Source organism: Triplophysa rosa, linkage group LG7 (assembly GCF_024868665.1).
Source record: "Triplophysa rosa linkage group LG7, Trosa_1v2, whole genome shotgun sequence".
Classification (NCBI taxonomy): domain Eukaryota; kingdom Metazoa; phylum Chordata; class Actinopteri; order Cypriniformes; family Nemacheilidae; genus Triplophysa; species Triplophysa rosa.
The window spans coordinates 2782189-2805948 of NC_079896.1; the positions used below are offsets into that span (position 1 = coordinate 2782189).

General features: G+C 37.6%; 1 protein-coding gene across 2 annotated transcripts in view; it reads right to left on the reverse strand.

Moving 5' to 3' along the window:
- Positions 1-23760, reverse strand: part of grm4 (glutamate receptor, metabotropic 4) — a 185914-nt gene that overhangs the window by 137608 nt on the left and 24546 nt on the right. Inside the window, exon 1 of one of the 2 annotated variants that reach the window (XM_057338125.1) lies at positions 17685-18109. The exons of the other annotated variant lie outside the window; for it this stretch is intronic. The gene's annotated coding sequence lies outside the window, so the exon portion shown is untranslated. Of the gene's footprint in view, positions 1-17684; positions 18110-23760 lie in introns of those variants that run through there. 2 annotated transcript variants of the gene reach the window in all.

Sequence of the window (23760 nt, forward strand, 5' to 3'; positions counted from 1 at the left end):
TGACTTCCCCGGCTGTCAAGCTCCTACGGGCCCGTATGAGTGGGTTACCATAATGCCTGCTGACAATCTGACAAGCATGTGATTGTTGGGAGTGTACGAGGAAGGGACGGGGAGGGTGCACGCTCTCACTGGGACCTTTACGAGTCTTTTAAAAGCCTGCAGAGATGTTTGGTGATGAATGCACGCTTTAGAAACGGCAGAAAACGCTGACGCCGCATGCCTGGGACAAAGGGAGCGTGTAGATGGACTGCTGGAATGCGAGTGCTTCTACAATTACACCTGGTGACTCATAAGCTCCTTGCGCTTCAAGCAGCTCCTGTCATCTGTGTTAACGACAACACTAATACATTTATATTTTATTATCTTTAATGATTTTTCTGCTCTTCCGGTTAGTGTTCCGTGCGGATTCAAGTTGTATGCTTAAAGGCCAGTTCAAGCAATGTACGATAATGCTAACTATAATTTGCATTTATTTATTTGTAAGATTATTTCAAAAGATTTAAAAAAATATGAAATGAAAAAAATGTGTCAATAAAACATTGACAACCATTTAAAATCCATTTGAATTTAAGGAGCACGCAAGACTAAAATAAACGTTTTTATAGCGTTGATTATAACCTTTTTTAAACGCAATGTTAAAGGAGTAGTTCACTATAAAATTCAAATTTCCACCACGTGTGTTCATTTTTCTTCTGTCGAAAACAAATTGATGCTTTTGAGGAAAGCTTTCCAAATAAACACACGGACGGCTTGTATGAGTGAATTATCATGAAATTTGAATTTTATAGTGAACTACGATTGATAAACAACGCGTCTATCGTGTAATAAAGTTATCGTTATTTGTGTGAACGGTCCTTACATTTACACTAAAATCATCAACACATTTACTTTTTTGTCCCAACAACCGCATCACTGGATCAACCAATGAGGGGAGTTTAGGGCGGGACTATCTCTTAAACCAACCAACACAACCAAAACATAATTTTACAGTTTTTCTCGATCGTGCAGAAATAAACTTTTAAACCTGTGGAAAAAGTGCTAAAGTGAAGATTTAGTTTTAAAGAGATGCTGAGAAACCAATACGAATTCTCAGATGAAGCATCTTAAAAAAAAGCATTTGGATACTTAAAGGCGGGGTGTCTGATTTCTCTTAGCCGTTGTTGATGTTCAAATCACCAAAACAAACACACCCCTACCCCCATCTTTCGCTTTCGTCAGTGCTCGGCCTGGCTAATGTCCGTCCTGTGCACTGTGCACCTTACTGCTGATTGGCTACAAGGTTGTTTTGGTACTCGGCCCGACTCAGTTGTCTAAAGCGTAATTTGGAAATCGGTTACCCCGCCTTTAAGCTTCATTCATAAATGTAATTTCAGCAAATACAAAATATCTAACCAAGGGACATTTGCGTTTAAGTAAGATGGCCAAAGAATGCATTTTCAAGCAAAACGTTTTACAAAAAAGAATGGGGTTTTAAATAAAACAGTACACTTCCTGTTAAAAATTAAGGAAACATGAACTCGGGCACTTTCTGGTTGTTAAACGTAATGGCACATTTATAGGTTATAGTTAATGCATGAACTTGAGGGGAACAGACTTCATACATCCACTGAAAAACTACCACGGGACCAGTTGGTTAAAATTAATTGCGAAATGATGTCTGAAAAAAGTGGAGCTCTTCCTTCCATTCATAGATGGTACTCGATTCAATATCTTCTTATTTTTAGATGCTGCTAAAGCGTCCGGATGCGTTTCGGCATCACCGTAGGTTCAAAGTTCAAAACCAAACTGTAAAGTTTGTATTCGGCATCACCGCAGGTTCAAAGTTCAAAACCAAACTGTAAAGTTTGTATTTTCTCCTAATGATACTGAATTAGGGCTGTCACGATAAACCGACAATAATATCACGTGATTTATGCACAGCTTTTGAGTGAAGTACGGGAAAATGCTGCTTCACCCACACGCTCTCGAGCGGTAACTCCAAATACGCACTGCAGAAGAAGACCATAACACGTTCTAGAATCTATGAAATGCCTATGGACATCTTTTTATCACTGTTACTCAAGCCTCATCAGGTAATAAAGTATATTTATAATGATCATGTTTGACGGGCGTTGCTTTTTCAAATGCGCATTATAAGCGACTCAAACTCGCACTGCTTTAAGATCGAGCAGCATTTCCTACTGATCCCAGAGACGTGCTTCACGGACAAGCTACGTATTAAAAAAATATCGACACATTGCATATCGCAGTCAGCTCGATTACAATAGGATTTAGTGGTATCGCGATAAATTACCGTGCAGCCCTAAATCTGAATACTGTTGAGAGGTTGACATCTCCTGAACTTGTGACACTGTTTACTCGAGAGACTTTCTGCCCGCAGGCTCGCTGTTGCCTTCTGGGATTGCTCTATCCGCTGCGATTCTAAAAACAGTACAAGTTGAAAATAATTCTGTGGAGTTCAGGACATCTCCTGCTGTACCAGACCTCTGCTCATATATGCCAACGTCAGCCCTGTTATGCAACCGTGTATTCAAATGCTGTGATAAGCAACTGGACACACCACATGCTATTTCCTCATCCAAGAGGCTTATGCAGCAACAAACGTGAAGATATTTGACAACTCGACCAGTGAGGAACTTTTAAGCGTAAGCTTCTAAAAATATAGTCGTTCATAAAATACAGATTTTGAAGGGAAGCGACTGCTGCCTTCATACTCCGATAATGTTGCAGCTTCAATCCAAAAAAGGGTAAACTCCACGGTTCTTATTAGCTGGAAAGGTACGATAAAGAAAATGCCGTCTGCAGCAACTTTTGGGTGTCCACTTATGTGTGCCTCAGGCAAACCTGAAATTAACGAAAGACAAAAACAAGGCTTAAAAAACTTCGGAACTAAACAACAAATATGCCTCGTTTTTAAAAAATCTGAATGACGCTCGTGACACATTTCCTACTGACCTGAATAGAAAGATTAATTCTCTTTGCATGTTTTATTATTTCCTTGTTTCATTGTAGCTGATGCAGAATTTCTCCTGACAGCTTCTTTGTATTTGTGCAGTATAGGCTCAATGTTATCCGCCAGCGTGGTGCGGCTCGGCGAGAGCATAATGTCTGTGTTATTTCTTCTGGGCTCTGAGATAATCAGCTAGCAGTCACAAACAAACCCATACAAAAATATTGTTTGACTGACTCATTCTGGCGTATGATGGAAACATGCGAGCGTGTAGGTGTTGCTAAGCTCTTAAAAGCTGGCGTACTTGTCCATGAAACTCATTTTGAACTATTTAAAGCTACAGCTTGTAATTTCACCAAATGTGGTTGCAATCTGTTTGTTTCAGCAGCTTGACTCAGCCGGACATAACAACATGGCACATGGCTCAACAAACACTGAGAAATTAGGCACAACTACGTTCTGTTTTGTGCTGAATGTGGCACGGAAATTGAACTGGGAATGTCTACTTAAAGGTCAAGGGGGTCATTTTTTGGAGGATCTATTGACAGAAATTCAATATAATATTCATAACTATGTATATTATATTGCCTTCGGGAAAGAAGCAAAAACGTGATGACATCTTAGTCCTGTGTCAGCCACCTTAGTGCTTTAGAGAGAGATGAGGAACGTGGTGGAGTGAGCCGTTGGTTGCAATTGGTTAATTAATACTTGATTAATTGATTAATCATTGATTTTCATTTTTAAAAATCGATTTTCAAAATCGATTTTCATTTTTTTAAGTTACAGATAGAAATATATAAATGAAATGAATTTAATATGTAAGATAATATTTTTTTTAAGTATTTAATAATAGAGTAACAAAACAAATATAAAAAAATGAAAAGTTATTTAAAAATTACTTAAATATCCTAAAGTAATAAAAATGTAAATGTAATATTAATTAATAAAGTAACTCATAACTGAATTAAAAACACTACAAATCAAATAAAAGATTAGTTAAATGAATAAATTAACTCTTGAAGTAATAAAATTGAATAAAAATAACAGAACAAATAATACAAAGATTACATTATTAAAATTTTAATGTAATTAATTTAAAAATAACAATATAAAAATGTTACATTTAATAATAAAGTAACTTATTATTGAATAAAAACATATTAAAAAATAACAAGACAAATACTACAAAAATGATTAAAATAACTCATACATTTATAAAAAAATATTTTAAAAATAATAATATTAAAAAGATGAAAAAATAATAAAAAATAACTTAAATATCCCAAGACAATAATATTTACTTAAGCTTAATGAAACATTATATTGATGGAAAGAAACTTAACTCTCTGACCCACACAGCATGACTGTTTTTAGTGTTATTGTGCAAATAATATAGATGCTAAATAATTTCCAGTATGATATTAAAATATCCAGTATGATGTTACAAAGAACTAATATTTGAACACTGATGGGGTTGTGAGAGTACACACAAAAAAATAGGCTTTTTCTCAATAGCATTGCTTGTATTGATTACAAAATTGATGTTGTTAATGGTTAAATCGCACTGCAATCACGGCACAGTTATTCCATTCACACGTTTATGCAACCCAGAAAGTTACAGCGTTTTTCTGAATTGCCAGAGTAATAGTTCTAAGTTTCATGCAAGAGGCGTTACACAGGCGCTTTCTCGATGATCCGCAGCACATAGTTAACACAGCCAGTGGTCAACCTTGTTTGGAATCCTGCAGTGTGTTTATACCCTGATATCTCCAGTACACCATCCATTATTCTGCGTTTTTTTCACTCGCCGCAACAAGTGAAACTGAATCTGTTTGTCAGTGACAAATGTGAAAGGGCCGCTAGGAGCAGGAGGATGCAAAAGTGCCTGCAGCCATTTTAAGCTCCTCCGAAAGGGAATCAAGACGGCGACTTTGTACAAGTGAAAGCTCAGGAGCCAAAAACACTGGTATGCATATCCTGATGGGAGAGTAAATGAAGGAGGGTGTTTTTATGGTCTTAGATGATGCTTTTCAATCATCCGAGACTTAAAACTACCCACGCAACACAACAAGAGCATCACCCGTGGGAAAGACAAAGAGAAAACACCCACGTCGCACAGCCATGGGCTTTCAAACATCACTCATTTTGCTGCATATCTCCCTGTGTGTGTGCATGTGCGTGCGCCTCTATCTAATATCCTTGGGGAATTTGCCATTTTACCATTATCACTGTCAGATAGCGTACGGCTTGAGGAGGGGAATACCAAACGAGCGTGCCACGCTCTGAAACAGAACAAAAATGCATTAACGTGCTAAGTTACAACAAGAGTTTCCTATTTGTTGACTCAGATTTACATTTCATCAAACGTGCATCTTTTATGAAGAGTGCATTTTCCAGATACAGGTAAAAAAATACACTTGCTGTGAAGTAAAGCGTTTTTGATGCCAGAGATGTCACGACCCGCTTGTCATTTGTTTAGCCTCATTTGCGTTTTTTGTTTTGTTTTTAACTACTTTTATATCCCGGCGGTGCTTTTGATTTTAAACAGTCAGGTTGCGCGCAGTTTTGTCAATTTATCCAAAAAGCATGAAAAGCATTCTTTCATTGTATTTAGTCTGGTTGTATGTAAATCCAACATTTTGTTCCAAAAAAGTTCAAAATGTAATTTTGTCAATAGAGTGCTACAAAATAACAACTAAATATTGCATTATATGGGGAAATGTTTGCACAGTTTCTGAAAAGTAAACTGTACAAATGAATTAAAGTGCTAGTTTATTTTTCAAAATATTTTGTATTACTGAGTTTCTACTTTGTTCTGTTTCTGATTCTGATTTGTTTGTTAGTTTGTTTTGACCTTTGTTTGTGACCCCAACCTGTTTGACACATTTGAAAACGTATATTCTACGTTCAACTTATTCAATTTCTTCATTTCTTCAAACAAAATCACTAAAAATCAACATGATTCTGTTACCTTTTATTGTGTGTATTTTCTCCTGAGGTTTGTTAGGTAGGAACTGAGGAAAGAGAGATTTATTTTTGTTTACTTGTTTATAGAGAATTTAGACAGTCTCTCTGATAGATCTCTGTTTGCTTTTGCCTTTTTGGTTGTTCGGCTTCCGAGGTAATTTGTATTCGGGAGGTTTTTCTGTTTCTAAACAGGGTTTAAACAAGTGTGTAAATAAGTTGTAAATATGGAAATAATTTTCCTTTCTTACAACGTGTCCCAACCAGGTGCGGCGTGATAAAGTGTCAAGCAATACCGATTTTATCCACATCAATTACGGCTGCCATAAGAGACAAGTGATCACAAATAAGTTAGTTCTGCAAAAAGTTGCATCATCGTTCGTTTGCAGGTGATGCTTGGTTTTAGATTTTGTTACCAATGCATATAAATTTATGCATTTTATTTGAAAAACATTAGGATTAAAAAAACGCACGATTAAATAGAGAGCAAATGGAAGTGTTTGCCTAGTTTCCTTTGTCACAGAAATTTCTTTTAAGAAAAAGTGTCAGACATCTCACAAATGTGTCTGTCATTAGAGTTTCAGAAGAGATGTCAACAATGTCTCAAACTGAGCTCAGATTTGTCAAGTCTGCAATCAAAAGTCAATATAATTGAAGATCTCAATATGAACTCGAATATTTCTCAGCAAATTTAACCAAATCCAGATGATTTTACCTAAAGCTACAATCTACAATTTAGGTTATACCTCCATTCTCTGTGTTTCAACAATTGTCACATTTCTTTATTTTGATTTTCGCTACCGTCTGAGACTAAATTGATACTTAAATGAAACATGACTGAGAACTCCATCAAATCTCGTGAGCTATAAAAAAGAGCAAACTCTAAGCAATAACATTTACCTCCGCGGGAAAATGCATTCCGCTGAAAGTATTGTTTTGTGTCTAAACCCACTGGAATATCAATTTAGCTCTTGATTTCGCCAACAAGCTGTGACGACACATTCGCTGAATCCAACAGAAACACAATTACTTGCTCTAGTTTTGTGAAGCGAGAGCATTGTGCTCACCTACAGCGTCATGACTCCCTCAGTGAAGGTCTGACGTATGTTATGTAGGACTGGAAATAATCAGAGAGCAGGACCCCTGAAGCTGTGTTTCTGCAGAAACACTGAGAAACAAAGCATGAGGTGAGTAATATATGCAGTGATGGGTTGACACCCCGTGGATGCAGAAGTCATCTCCACATAGACCTGTGAAATGAGACTGAGCTAATCTCCAGCAATGGAGAAGTAAGGTCTCCGGCAGGTTAGCCGAGGTGTTGATGTCATCGGATAATTGTCATTTCGGGAACACATCCAAGTAAGACCCTGAACACTGCAGGCGACCCCGACGGGACTGAGCCAGTTTCGATATCCCTGAGACGAATGTAAGAAGAGGGTAAGCTTTAAGAAAACTAACCATGGTTTTACAACAGTAGTAGAAAATTCATAGTAACCAGATATTTACTGTACTATGGTCTCACTATTAACCGTCTTCGCAAAGGAACAAAAGATGTATGCTAATGGTATCTTGATTATTTCTTTATTTAGTATTTGTCTTTATTGCCCTTTGTATTTATATATTCTGTCCTTGGAAGCTGCCATAAAGTTTTTATTGAAATATGACAATAACGATTCTATTCTATTCTTTTCTATTCTAAACAATACTATAATAACAGGATAATAATAATAGGACTAAAATATTACAGCCCAAGACCTCTGTGTGCTCTCTTGCATGCTCCTTTAAAATCTCTGTACTGTTCGTGGATACAGTCCTCTATGCGAATAATCAGTGTTGTGTATTTCCAAACAAGATTTCACACCTAAAAAAAATCAATGGACTCTCGGGATGGACTCCAGTTGAAACGCTGCCCATTCATTCAGCTCTGATTCAAGAAATATTTTTCCCCACATACAGTATACTTCTCAGTAGTATACATACTGCCTTCTGCAATGACTTTTTTCCATCTACGCAGTAGCAACATCAAACACGTGTGGGTGCGCACACGTGGTGTTTAGAGAGGATAGTGATGGCCGCTGGGTTCATTGGACATGACGGGGAACTTATAGCCATGACATTTGCACTGAATGCACGGGAAGTCGCTTTGAATAAAAGCTCTGGTCAAATGCATAAATGTAAATGCAAAAATGTCTATAGCAGGTCTAGCCAACTCTCTAGAGAGTTTAAAGGTCCGGTTGAACGCGCAGTTTTTGCCAATCTCATATTAATCTTGAGTACCTATAGAGTAGTATTGCATACTTCGTATCTTCGTACCGCTCCATCTATCAGTTTCAAACGATCTGCAAATCCAGCATTATATCCACCGTTCATATAACGTCCATCACTGAAATGCCGTGAACAATCAAACACACCTCAACTTCTCTCACTATCGCAAGAGTAACAAGCTGCAGCTGCAGCCCCACAGCGCAGCCAATCTTGACAGTAAGCACGTCGGTTGACGCGTGGGCGGGCTATTTCTTTTGCCTTGCCGTGGGCGTGCTTTTCCAGGAGAATTGCCAAATAAAGGACTAAGAAAAGTTGTTACGTAACGTTTTTTCATGTTCGAAAAAAACTTTCCAAAACCTATACGAACCTTGGATGAGTGTATCGAGCACAGAAATACTACGTAATACGTCCAACTCGCTTTTTGACAAGTTGACCGTATTAGGCATGAGAAGCCAGCACGTTTAACATTGTAAAGAAGTCAAATGCACGAAACAGCGTTAAATCACCCCATACCTAGTATAATACACTCAAAACTAAGCAAATCAAAGCCTTTGACAACTCTTTAAAATCACAGACAGGTGTTTAAATAGGGTTGAAACTATGTTCTGGCCCTTCAGGAATGGAGTTGACTAGGTCTATACTGCCCACAGAGGGAGACCTGTAAAATGTCTGGGAATCATTAACATTGCAGTAGTCTTTTATGTAGAATTTTGCCTGAAAATGCAGATGTGGTAGCATCTCTTCTCCCAGGCTTGCAGAGCATGCATTATTAATTGGAGCGGCTGAAAGTAAATAATTACATCTCATTATCAAAGCCCTGGTTTCTAGTATGGAGGCTCGTCCTCTCTGTTTCCTTAATGAGACCACGAGCTGGCCCATTTTGCATTGTTAGAGAAGTTAGGTTTGAAATAGGCAACTCCTCCCCAACTGCGGTACTGTATTGTAAAATCAGAGGTTGAAAGAGAACAAACTAGCACTATCAGTCGCCTACTTCCTGTGCCACATCAGGGCTGGGCTTTCATTCAATGACTGCATTCATTATTATTGGCCCAGCTTTTTCATTCTGTTACATTTAGCCGGTGCTCACTGTGCTGGTACTCCCCTTCTGGGGAGAGAGGGAGAGAGAGAGATAGCTGGTATAGATCTAACAGATATAGACGGTTCAACGCTGGTCCAGAACAAATTTCTGTTTACTACACAAACGTTTGAATAAGATACAACCAACACAATACAGTTCCGCAGTGATGACGTATTTTTTTTTGCAATTCCGGAACCAAGTCCTTGGGTTTTTTAACGGGTTTTTGGTTAAATGCCTAAAGTAAGGTATGTGGTTTATGAAACCTTTAAATATTTTCATGTTTTCAATCTATGACATAAAACACACCAGTTACAACCCGCTCATGATTTTTTAAAGCGTTATTGTGTCTTAAGAACGGCGGTTGCTAACAAGTTGCTAAAAGCGAAGTACATCCTTTGGAGGGATGTTAGACGTCGTTGCGCATATAAATCTCACAAATAATGCAACACGGGCACAAATCTTTAAAAACGTGGACGGAGTAATTACTTACCAGGGACCACGTTTTTAATAAAGTTTGAAAAAGTTGGCTTTGCGACGTTGATATCGAGCGACCGTATAGTCTGTTTATAGCCTCATGTTACTTTTTCACTTATGGTGATTGTATTTAGACTTCAAAAGTAACAAATGTTGTGTTAATTTGTAAAGATGATCTTGATAGACAAAATGTGTAACCATCGTAAACCTTAATTTTTTTCAAGTCTATGGGGAAAATGCAGGGAACCGGTGCGGCGCTAACATCCGGGTTGGCCTACAAAAATACGTCATATCTGCAAACCTCTAACGGATTAAAAATGTTAAACAAATATCTTTAAGATTTAATTATACAGGTACGATTAAAAATACTAATGATAAATCAATAAAAATTAAACCGGAAGTGGTGCTAGACCAGTGTTTACATCTTGCAAAGTGGTCTATAATTTAAAAACATTATAAATGATAAAATGAGAGTGAGAGAGAGACAGACAGATACACAGTTGTCAATTATTTTACTTATTTACGGTAAATATTGTAATATATCATACTATGTATATATTTTACATTATATCTACTGTATTAATCTTACAAATATTATGAATCATTTTTGAAAGTAATATATTTTATACTCTATACTATAGTGTACAGTATACTGTGTTCATGTATATTTGCTTTATTTGCTTGCTGTGGGAAATCTTGATGTGTTTAATAGTGCCACATCCAGGAAATTTTAATGGGGTGGCTAGATGGGCCCAATAAAAAAATCTCAGCCGAGCTGAATCACAGGATTTGTAGCTGTATAGCTGCAGATTGGTCGATGGGAGATTGAGTTAACCCGGGTGAGAAGCGTGAAGAGGAATTCTCAATAAACACACTTCCATTTGAGACTTGAGTGCCTCGCACATTCATAGGGGACCGACGGCTACATCTACATTCTGTCATTCACTTCTAGAACTTCAAGTTAACACGAAGAAAACACGTTTTTGGTTCCAAAACAGTCACTACTGTAATGTGGTATAATTGACTTTTTCTTTCCATTTCAAAAAGATACATGAAAGCGGTTTGGAAAAAAAACACTTATCGCAACTTGAGTAATGGTGAATGGAAGCCGCGCACTCTCTAAAAGCATCCACCGACATCGGTGGCCACCGTAGATCTTGAAATGGCAGGCCAGGAGCTGATCGTTTTCATTTAACCTCAACATGTGGCCCCGTCCCCTGGTGTCAGAGACAAAAAGGAAATACATAATCTGGCCGGGTGCGATAAAGGAGCGGATATGATCCAATTGGCAGTGTCAGGGCAGCGAGTCTTTGGCTGTAAGTCTGCCTGAGTCCAGGTCTGAGCGTGATGCTGCCGGGCTAGTTAAATGTGCTCATTTCACACGCCATTGCACATGAGGCGTATACAGGGGGGTCCGGCTGCTCCGTGTGACAGAGGGGATCGCTGGACAGATCTCTTTGGATATGTGGGAGAAATGTGTAGAACCGTGTTGGAATCGTGTGGGTTTGGCGAATGGGAATCTTGGCTCGGGGTAATTTATATTACATGGGTAGCGGAGGGCAAAGATCAATATAACAGCGCAAAATCTCCTCAGGTGGGTTAATGGTGAGTTTTACTCCAGAGGCGAAATTACAGCGCGTGGTCAATCGGATGATGATAAACTCGCGTAATAAAAATGTCTATGGATTTGTGCAACTGCTGTTTAAGAAAATGTCTGTAGTTTCGTGTTGGATTTTGAAGTGAGGTTACATTTATTAATTCAGTAAATCAATAAATAAATTGTGTAGTCATGCATTCATTAAATCAAATGGTTGGTTGAGTTATTCGTTCATGCAGTCAAGTGTCCAAACATCTATCTATTCATCCATTCATTCATTCGTTAAGTCACGTAATTTATTCTTTGATTAATTAATTCATTGATTGATTCATTGACTCATTCATTCATTCTTTGATTCATTCATTCTTTGATTCATAAATTCATTATTTGATTCATTCATTCTTTCTTTGATTCATTCATCCATTCTTTGATTGATTGATTGATTGATTGATTCATTCATTCTTTAATTCATTAATCCGTGCTTTGATTCATTCATCCATTCTTTTATTTATTTATACATTCTTTGATTCATTCATCCATTCTTTTATTTATTTATACATTCTTTGATTCATTCATCCATTCTTTTATTTATTTATACATTCTTTGATTCATTATTCCATGCTTTGATCGATTCATTCATTCTTTGATCGATTCATTCATTCATTCGTGCGGTCTCGATCTAACACTTGTAAAAAACAGCACGGATTTGACATTTATAAAAAATAACAGATACCACTTCTACGCAGACTACTTCAAATATTTGAGGTGTAGCATATGATTTATTGCCCCTTTTTAATTTGCCTGTCATTTTTTCAAAACTCACTGTTCTGCCACATGACTAATGACCATTTACACATCATTTATCACCGCGGGTATCCAAAAATACCTTTTTCTGCTTTTCAAGCAAGCCCTAAATCAAGCTCCCAGCGCAGTCGAGCAAAACAAAGACCGTTTAAAATAAAATTGAGAAGAGTTTCTGAGAAAAGCATGCTTCTCTGATGCCGATGCAGAATGCCTAATGAGTCACCTCGAACCCGAGAGTTGCACGACACCCCGTAACCATCGCTCCATCACAACCGATACACAGTTTCTTATAGTTCATTGAGTTTCTCTGAGGGAGTACGATCATGTGCCACAGATCCTCTTAGCCAAAACACTACACGGACCATTTGAGGTAATAGAGCAAGTAGGAATATTTGGATGTGTATTCTGAGGAGTCTTTAAGCAGTTGGCCGTGGTCTCTGTAAAGCAGATGGTTTGGAATGAAGAGATTTAATATGACCTAACATGTTTCATTACACACAAAAACGCACGCAAGCATGTACCGAAGCGCTTATTTTAGATTTAAACAGACCGCAGATCCTGTTTTTGATGACTATCGGAGTCTTATTTTCGAGTAAAAATATCCGAATAGACAAAATCAAGATGTATTTAGCTGAGAACATGCGCTCGTTTTTTACATGAAGCAGCATTCGCAGATCAGAGCCAAACAAGATTTTCAATGGGACATAAAATATGTAGGGCAGGACTTGATGTAACCCACCAGGAATTGATTGTATTGTAAAAGGTGGCTGTACGGTACAAAAACGGAGCCAGGACTGAATGCCAGTTAGCATTGGATTGTGAAGGTCTGTTCCACCCCTTCGACACATCCACCACCCACTTCTGAAGAGGCTTTCAAAATAAGGTCAAGTTCATCCCAAATGTAATGCTTTTTCAAATCTGTTGCCTTTATTATGTTAACATTAACCTGCCATAAATTGTTTTTTGGCGAGACTTTAAAAATGGTGGTGTTATCTACAACAACAGACTAAACAATGCACAAATAGATATTTGACAATAATAGCTCACGTGACCAGTGTTTCAAAGCCGATGACAAGGATTGCGGTTTGTTTCAAGATTACAACAACAAACATTATTGTGCAGACATATCGAGCACAACATCATCACAAACACGCATTGAGAAAGTCAACACAATCTCATGGCCATTTGTAACTATTTTAGTATTTTTACTGTAAGTTTAAGAGTCGGCGTTTGTTATTGCTTCCTTCAGGTAATTGGTCATTTTATAATTTTTTTATCCAAATGTACATTTTAAGCATAAATCTCATTTGTTTTTTTCTATGCTTTTCTATTTTTGCGTCATATCTTCAAGGCAAACATACTTCTGACTTAAAGTGATAGTTCACCCAAAAATTTTAAATCCGGTCATCATTTACTCTTGTCATGTCACACCTGTGTGACTTGGCAAAAGGACCTTGGGTGTAATTTTGATGAAGACCAGTGGGGGTGTATAAGCGAGAATGTTTTTACGCCATTATCCTGTAACAAAATTACAGAACAGAATTTCAGATGTATGCACAGGGTGTACCTCACCCCACTCCGTCTGAGTAAAATGTACCCTAAGGCATCACCAAGGTGTCGCCGATGTAAAACACAGCACAGGATCTATCATGCACGTCTTCTGGGAATGCAGAAAACTTAAGTATTTTTGGAAAGAGGTACACAGCTTTATTTCTAAAGTTTTGAAAACTTCATTGGACATTTTGTCTATACGGTACCTTTTCGGCAAAGACCTAGATGACACTGGATCCCATATTTGTTAAAAGATTGGTATAATTTCATATATAGCAAAAAAATGCATTTTGCTCAACTGGAATCAGCAACGACCTCCAACATCTGCTCAGTTCAAAGAACTACTGAATGACACATGGAACAATGCACCTACTATCTAAGAGGCAAGATTTGACACTTTCTGGAGAATGTTGGAGCCTTTCAGTGACCTCTGACCCCTTGCCCATTCTGGATGGACATGCTTTATAAATTGCATGACCATATTTCTGACCATTGTCGGAACCGGGCTTTTCTTCCCTCTTCTCCCTTTTTCTGTAATTATCTAATTTTAGTATTTTTTTCCCTCTTTCTTTAATGCAACACTATGACTATGACTGTTATACCACTTGTCAGTGTTTTTCATTTTTTATTTATACATTTATGTATATACAGTATATATTTTTTTTCTTCTTTTTTTTTTAAATTAAAAAATCAATAAAAATATAATAGAAAAAAAACGGTATGACTTTCTTCCACAGGACACAAAAGAAGACATTTTAAAGAATACTTATAACCGAACAACAGCACTACCCATCCACTTCTATTGGATGAACCAATGCAAGTCAATGGGTACCGCCATAGTTTGCTTACCAACATTCTTCAAAATATTTTCTTTTGAGTTCTGCAGAAGAAAGAAAGTCATACAGGCTTGAAATGACAAAGAATTTTCTTTTTTTTGGTGAACTATCATGGTATAGCTTACATCGTTTTGAACGTGTAAAACTTAATATTAGCATAATGTTCTTTAATTAAACGCTGCCATGCCACAAGTCTTCAGCAAGATTGAATTTGCACAGCCTTTAAAGGTAAGGCGAGAATTATAGCGAGAGACAGAGAGCGAGAGAGCATCTGATAAAGGCATGTCACTCTGAACTGCATTGATGTAAAGAACAGATGTGGGCGCTGACCTGGTGAAAGCTATCACGCTACACTCAATACACTGTCTCCTCTTGGACGCCTCGGTGCCAGAAGGTGTCATCAGATAATGTGGGCAGAAAATCCATACCCAGGAGCCTCTGACACAGGATTAAATTGAGTCAGAATGTGTTTTTATGCTTACTCAGTTGGTTTAAGTAATTAGTTTGCGATATCAGTCGAACTCGCCCCTATAGCAAAGGGTTTTGATCTGAAGGCGACCGCTTGCTCGCCGGGGACGATAGCGAGTCTGAAATATGCGCGCCGGCTGAGGACAATATTACAATAATCTTATCCACCTAAATTAAATTAAATATAAATAGTTTTTATATTATTAGTTTTATAATATTATTAGACACTAGCCAAACACAAACCAGAAGTTAACTGGGGGTCAGGCGCGTGCGAATCCATAGTGGTCTCCCTTTAAGGGATATTGACCCAAAAATAAAAAAATTCTTCATCTTTAACTTGTCCATCTGTATGACTTTCTGTTGCAGAACACAACAGTAGATATTTTGAAAAAAATTGGGTAACCGAACAACATTGAACCCCTTTGACTTCCATTGTATGGCTACAAAACCACTGAGACATATCTTAAAATATCTTCTTTTGTATTCTACTTTTGAAAAACATGTAAACAATATTTTTATTTTGGGGTGAACTTTCCTTTTAAGAAAACAGCACAAAAATGGTTTAAAAAAGCGTATTTTAACTTCACATACAATGCAGCTTCTCTATCATCGAACCACGTCATCAAAGCCATCAATTAAGCACATCATTATATTCATTCAAATTTGTATCTTTTTATCAACCCCCAACATCAGTAGTTTATCTAAATAAGATTTATTTAGAATCGAATCGTCTCATTATTGTTTTTTATCTCATTAAGTAAAACCAATGAACAAGGCATTGCTAAATCCAGGCACAAATACAAGCACAAATACAGTATATAATGCTTTCTTCCAAGGTCTGGTTTCTCCTAAACACCGCTGTAAAGAGCATATGAGCACCTGTCAGTGGTTCACGTGTAGGTTAACTGCATTCAACAGTTTAGAATGTGCAAATTACTGCAAACACATGCCACGCATGTTCTTTTGACAAACAGTTCCTGTGGCCATTCTGAAGCTATTCCTCGTATGTATTTGTATACAGAAAGGTGAAAAAGGGTGAAGGAGGCGAATTACGACTTACTGGGTTTATTCAATCTGTCTGTGTTTTCTGCAGCTCTCACCGGAGGTAAACAACGTTAACCAATACAGACTCTCAACAGGAGAAATCTCAGGGTCAAATGGCATTTACAGAGCAAGAGTCCTAAGAACGCTCATGAATAATGTATAAAGCCAAGTGCCGTTTCTCTTTGCACCGAGCAGCACTTACAATACGGCTCGTGATTGGACTCTTAAAGAGACAGACTCCATCAATCGAGGGCATCAAGATATGGAAGCGGAGAAGTGCGCGATTTGTCGCAGGCCAAAAGTTTACAAGTTGGCGCCGTACCAGTTGCCTGTGATGGAAAAGTTCATTAACTCATTCAATTATGTGGCAGAGACGTCTTGGCCGGGTCTGAAATCGGTGCTCCTTAGCATTCCAAGCAAACACACTTTCCATTCCTGTAAAAGCCTTGTCTGGACTAATGAAGTGACTTCATACTGCAATCGTTTGTGCGCACACAGACAGGCGTCTTTCTCCATTACACAGCCTTCAAGCTTCCCTCGTTTTCCCTAAAGCTTTGGTGCCGTTGGGCGCCTGTGGATGTCATCCAACCAAAGGCCCCAGAAAACTCCTTTTCAGTGGCAAAACACTGAAATGGAGTCCTCTGTGGTTTATGATCAATGGTTTTGTAGAGCTCCCACTAAGACCCGGGGAGTGAGTCATTCTTGCGACAGGCTCTCCACACTACAGAAGTCACTGCACTCCATCAAACATTGTTATAGCAAGTCATGTAGGTGTATCTACTTTTGTGCTACATAGCAGACTCATTCGATCTGACAATGGAATACCGCACGGTATTGTGGTACAAAGTTACGGATTGCGGCACAGAGATACATCCACCTGACACCTAACAACAGGTGATTCTTGTCTTACTGATTGAATATGATCGCATACGGAATTAGGCTGCAATGAGTATTATTCATAACAAAACGCATGAAGACGTTTGGAAAAGTTTTACACAGAGGCATCTTTTGAACAAGGCCATCTGGTCCGTAGTGCCAAAGGGTTCGACATCTGCAAGGCTGATAAACATCTCTGCTTGCTCCAGACTTCCACAGCCTAGATCATATCTCAGCAGCCAGTGACCAACACATTCCTTATGTCATTTGCTCAGCCATTGAAATATTCTCATTGTGGGGAAACCCATCAATCCAATTTACAGACACGTCTATCTACAGTAAACCAAAATTGAAATGAAATCCTGACAGGCGAGCTCTATAAATCAATGCATATTGCGTTCACTGTTACGCAGGGGCGTTGATGCAAAACAGTCAAACCTGTTGTATTAAATAAAGTAATGGGTTACACGTAACATTACTACGTTGACTATTTTCTACACGAAAGCAATAAAGCCAAGCACAAAATTATCATGTGAGAAATCACAAAAAGTCTACGAATCTTGCTCGCCATGGGTACTGTAACAGTACCGCGTTACTGCTCACTATTTGCATGCATCCTCTTTCTAAATTTCTCACAAGCATCGCGATTACCTCGATTGTTTCGTGGAAACGAACAGACAGTGATACAAAACCGAAAACAATGAAAGAAATCGAACTCTTTTGCGCACGGAGCGCGCGAGTGATGTTCAAAGTTGACCCATTTCCGAGCGTACTCACCGTTCCTTTATTTGGCGATGCTGTAGTCAAACACCTCCAGCATGATCACCTGCAGATTTTGTTGAATGGCGCAGATCACTTGAGGTACGATGGCCCCCCGGTTCGACAAACTCCATTCCACGCGTATGGAAATCAAAGGCAAATCTCCCGGAGCGCGATGCCAAGTGGAAGAAGCTGTTGCGCTGTCCAGTCGAAGTGGTGCTGAAACGGTCTCCGGGGCGAAGTACTTTCCATATCTCCAAGCGTACGTGTCCGTTCGTACAATATCACAAAATGTTGCTCATCACGGGTTAGTAGCTCATACCTGAAACGATGCTACTGCACTGAGGATAACTGGAGACGCCAGGCGCAGAGCAAAGGCGTGCTGAGATGTAGGCAGTGCGCTCTTCAGTCGAAGCAGTGCGTTCAACGCCCACATAGCTCTCACTCTCTGTTTGATCACACAGACGCACACAACGCAGAACACACGGTGATGAAAGAGCTCAGTTAATGAAAAAAAAATCTTTAAAAGAATATATCTGGGTAAATGACCAAATCGCGTGATCTCAATGGAGATTGATTTTTAAATAAGGCACAGGGTCAAAAGAAGCGCTAATGGTATTTCTATTTTCATTTGGAACCGAATCTTACGGGATCCAAAAAGAATCCTCAAAGAATCCAAAAAGATCCTGGTGGTTAAACTGAAATGAAGGGGGAATGGAAAGAAGGGCTTTTCGAGTTGTCCAGCAGAATATAATAGAGAGCTGCTTTCAAATTCCAAGTTTTGTGACACTGCATTATTCACTGCATTTACTGTTGTTCCGTTATTCTATAAGGGAAAAGTAATTTCATCAAACGGAGATTTTTGGCTATACAGTACAAACAGACGAATGCGTTTGTGCAACCAGAGGAAATATCCTGGAGACAATTGTGCATCTTTTAGTCCAAGCGAGATTCAAAATATAAAGCATAAGGAGTCAGGGCACCACAGAGCATTGAGCAAAAGAGGCTTTATAAAAACGGAATGTCCCAAAGGATCCTTTTTTGGAATGCTAAACATACCCATTTATGCATTGCTGGTTTTAAGGACAAATTTAGTCTCAAAGCACGTCAGTGCAAATCTTGGTTTGAATACTAGGCAGAAAGCGTCTTCCTTTGGATGGTGTTGCTTTTGAGCTCTTGATATTTCATTCTGAATGCGTAATTCTAATTTATTCGCATACATGCTTTTGACTTCAGTGTCTTCTGCACCATTACTCGAGGGAATATGATTATAAAAACCACTGTAATGTAATGCAATGCGCAATATATATTAATAGCTTACACGTGTTCACCTTTTATAGCTCGTTTCTGGCGTTTCACTTAAAGAGACTGAATGACATTTTTGGTTAAACAGTTTTGTTTAACCAATTTATTAAAGGAAGGCTATATGTTCTTTTAATGCTTTTAATACACATACTGTATATGCCATATGATTTAAAGTGATTTTATTTGAAATCACTTGTTTGATGTTTTTGTCGTTCGTTCTTGCAATTTTATAACCCCTGAATTTCGTGCAATTTCATTATGTTGATCTTTGCAAATGTGAAGACATTTGGCATTACGTGTTATCCAATTCAGCTATAATTGAATGTTCTATGACTTAGCTCAGATAGTTTATTACCAGACAGTCAATGGTGAATCTCCAATTACATTTTATTTTCTCCAAATCCTGTGCTTAATGGGCGTTTTGGGAAATCTCAGAAATGAAAGGGTACTTATATTGCTCGCGTTTCGAATGGTGCAACATCCCCCCCTTCTGGAGATGAATGAATTCTTAGCCAACGTTTTTTTTTCTGCCATTCCTGCATGCATAAACAGAAAATATGAGTCCTTTTTAAGGCAGTTAAATAAAAAACAAAACTATTGAAAAGAATCAAACTGAACACCCCCACATGAAAAAAATACTAAAGTATACTTTATTATTTACTATAGTAAATTGCAGTGTATTGTCTTTAGCATTGAATATAGTGAATTGTAAACTTAAGTAAATACTATACTTTAATATTTAATATTAAAAAATAAATAAATAATTAATTAAAATTATAATAATAAAAAACGATAGTATTTTACTACGGTTTACCATATTTTACTATACTCGAGGATACTGCAGTAATTTTTCACACGGCAAACCTTAAAAACTGTTTGTATCAATACAAAAAAATGCATTTAAATATAAAACCACAACCAAAAATCTGACTGCACTGCGACACCGCCACTTTTTCTGTGGCATTTAAAGTTCACAATCTCTTTCCAGAAGCAGTAAAATAATTTTGATCTACAACCACACAAGCATCGCATACAGAACTAGATTTAGTACAGTCCAGCAGTGATGTTTTGTCCCCGTCGAACAGAGCTCATACCTCTCTGGTGTCTAGCCAACACATTTACTGCCTATGCCAGGCTGCCAAAGCGCTGCAGGAACATTGGCCAGCCCGCTATAAACTCCTTAAAGCGGTAAATTGCAATGCTGCCAGTCTCTGCTCATCTTGGCACTACGTCCAGCCATGTATCATGCAACTTTTGGTACAGATCTAGTGGTTTTTACAGCATTGATTTCCCTATATACTGTCTTTTGTCTCAGTGCAAGAGCTGAGGGAGGACAGAAAATGAGGAAAAAGAGGAAAACAGGACTTAATGTGGGCCAGATTTCTATCATAAGTAGCTTGGTTTAACTTTTCGGGACATGTGTGCTTTTACTACAAAAGAAAATGCTGCTTATTCTATATTTATAATTGTGGTTTCAGAGTGTAGTTACCTTTTCAATCAAGTATTGTAAACAGTTTTTAATGTAAGCTTATGCCAACATGAACTAACAACCCTGCTGAAAAAAACAATAGAAATCATTGAAGGAGTTATAATGTTTTTAATGGTTTTAAAGGGATTTTTATTTGTTGTAATGGAACCATTTTGTATTGGTTGTAATGGAAACTGTAATGGTTCTACTGGTATGTGATGGAATCTATTGGTGGGATGTTAGATCATATTGGAATAATTCCCAAAACACACTACAAAAAGAAATTTTGTTTTGGTTTTAATGGAAAAGGCTATTGGGTTGTAAATGTATTCTAATGCAAACCATTAGAATTTATGTGATGGTTTCTATTGGGTTTCTATCCCTGCTGAAAAAAACCATAGAAACCATTAAGGAAGTTGGATTTTGTAAGGAATTTGTATTGGTTTTAATGGAAACTGTGAGAATTTCTGTAATGGTTTCTGTTGGGGTTCTATAGTTTTTTTCTGCAGGATGTCTCCCTGCTGAAAAAAAACAATAGAACCCCAACAGAAACCTACAGAAATTCTAATGGTTTACAATAAAATACCATTATGAACCATTAGCTTTTTCCATTAAAACCATTACAAAATGCCTTTTTGTAGTGTGTTTTGGGCATTATTCCAGTAGGATTTCCCTGCTGAAAAAAACAATAGAAACCCATCAGACACCATAACAGAAATTCTAATGGTTTCCATTAAAATACCATTATGAACCATTAGCTTTTTCCATTAAAACCATTACAAAATGTATTTTTGTAGTGTGTTTTGGGCATTATTCCAATAGGATTTTACATCCCACCAATAGAATCAATCACATACCAGTAGAACCATTACAGTTTCCATTCAAACCAATACAAATCCCTTTAAACCCATTAAAACCATTATAATTTCTTTAATGGTTTCTATTGTTTTTTTCAGCAGGGTTAACATCCCACCAATAGAACCCATCACATACCAGTAGAACCATTACAGTTTCCATTTAAACCAATACAAATCCCTATAAAACCATTAAAACCATTACAACGTCCTTAATGGTTTCTATGGTTTTTTTCAGCAGGGCAATTTTCAGCAGGAACATAATTCTAATGGTTTACAATAAAATACCATTATGAACCATTAGCTTTTTCCATTAAAACCATTACAAAATGCCTTTTTGTAGTGTGTTTTGGGCATTATTCCAGTAGGATTTCCCTGCTGAAAAAAACAATAGAAACCCATCAGACACCATAACAGAAATTCTATTGGTTTCCATTAAAATACCATTATGAACCAATAGCTGTTTCCGTTAAAACCATTACAAAAAGCATTTTTGTAGTGTGTTTTGGGCATTATTCCAGTAGGATTTAACATCCCACCAATAGAATCCATCACATACCAGTAGAACCATTACAGTTTCGCCTTGTGATTGGAGCGCCCGTCTCCCATGTCGGAACATTTGCCGGTTTTTAACGGCTCTTCTTCTCACAACGTTCACGCCCATTTTAATTGCATTTTTCAAAATCGACAGTGAGGTATAATGTAGCTGAAAGGGGAGGTTTCGTGACACTTTAAAACAGCGTCGTTAAAATTTCATTATAAAACGGTCAGTTCTGGTCCTTGATTCTGATTGGCTGAGCCGAGTTCTAAACCGTTATAAAACACCCCGATTTATAACGGCTGGCCGCATTACATAGCCTAAATATCATTTAATTTACTTTACAGTTACATTACATTTATGCATTTGGCAGACGCTGTTATCCAAAGCGACTTACATTGCATTATACTATACATTTGTTTCTAATTACTTTATTTTATGAAACCTTGCTATGCATATGGAATAACCGTTTTATAAAAGCAATAAGCCCCGCGAAGCAACAGTGTATTTTATAACAGCCGCGGCGATATGATATAGGCAGGACACCTTTAGCTGTTATAAAATGCACTGTAACCCACTGCTTCTTGGGGCTTCTTGCTTTAATCTACGAGTAGTTTGCATCTTGACAAGCAACACTTTCAAAGTCGTTTTTTAAAAACTGATGTGTGCTAACCACAAGGGCCCTCGTTCATTTTTTTAAGTTTTGAGGAAGCTTTTCTTATCATTACTGTTGTGTCTATTTGATACCGTAGCCTACACTTTGTATGCAAAAACAAAGGAAGAGAAGTCATAAAGGCAAGGGAACAGACTAAAGTGAGATTAAATATAGTCATATTTTTACTCTTCCACATGCGGCAAATATTAAGAAGTGAAATATCTCAAGGAGTGAAGTTGTTCAGTGGGCTCAAATATCTGTGACACCTTGGATCCAAAAGTCCTGGATTTAGTGAGCAGATATTTGGCAGAAAGAAGGCATGCATCTGAAAGATCCCTTTAAAGTGAATAATGCACACTTAGCAAAGCCCACTGTGGACTACAATTATTAACGGACATTTAAATGTTCATGGGTAGTGTTATGTTATCCAATCTATCACGAGACATGCTGGGAAGGGATAAATAAAACAAACGCACAATAGAGATGCGGATAAGGCTGAGCCAGATTGGATCATTTCAATCCATTTCAGTTCATTTTCTGTCCCACGCCCACGTTACACTTGGCAAATCCAACGTATTACTGATGCACCAGTGGCTGTGAGTAGCAAATATTGCTTTGATGGCACAATAATCACCATGCAATTTAGTCACATCTGTGTAATGCAAAAAAAAACTAATTGAAATTGTTCACCTGAGCAGTCTCGAAAAATATCTGTAATTTTGAACTAATTGATATTTGCTGATAAAACACATCATAAACCCCATAACGTCTAGATCCGGACACGACCGTATGGAAAACATCTTCAATCTCATTGAGTTAAGTGGCAGAGCTTTAAGTACATTTGGTTAGTGTCTATTGGAACAGTGCATACTTCAATTAACAAACTACTTCTGCACCATTAAACTGACAGAAAATGGAACAAAGTGGCTCTAAAGGTAATGAGTCTGTTAAATAACTTTCTGATTGGCTCCAAAGTAAACAGTTTTTGACAATTACATGCGATCGCATGCAAACCTGGTGCTTCTCTTTTTGTTGTACTTACAACTCGTCACAGAATGACAACATTCAATGTTTAACTGAACCTGTGTGTAAATTGATAAAGACTAAAAAGTAAAAAAAAGTGAATTTTAACATAAAACTTAAATAAAGTTAGGAATTAAGAACTGTAAGATATTCGCTTAATAGGACTAGGTGTTACAATCCCACTATTTAAAGCAGCAAAAGCGCAAAAAAAAGAAATAAAAACATTATATACAGTGTGTTGATGTAGGTCA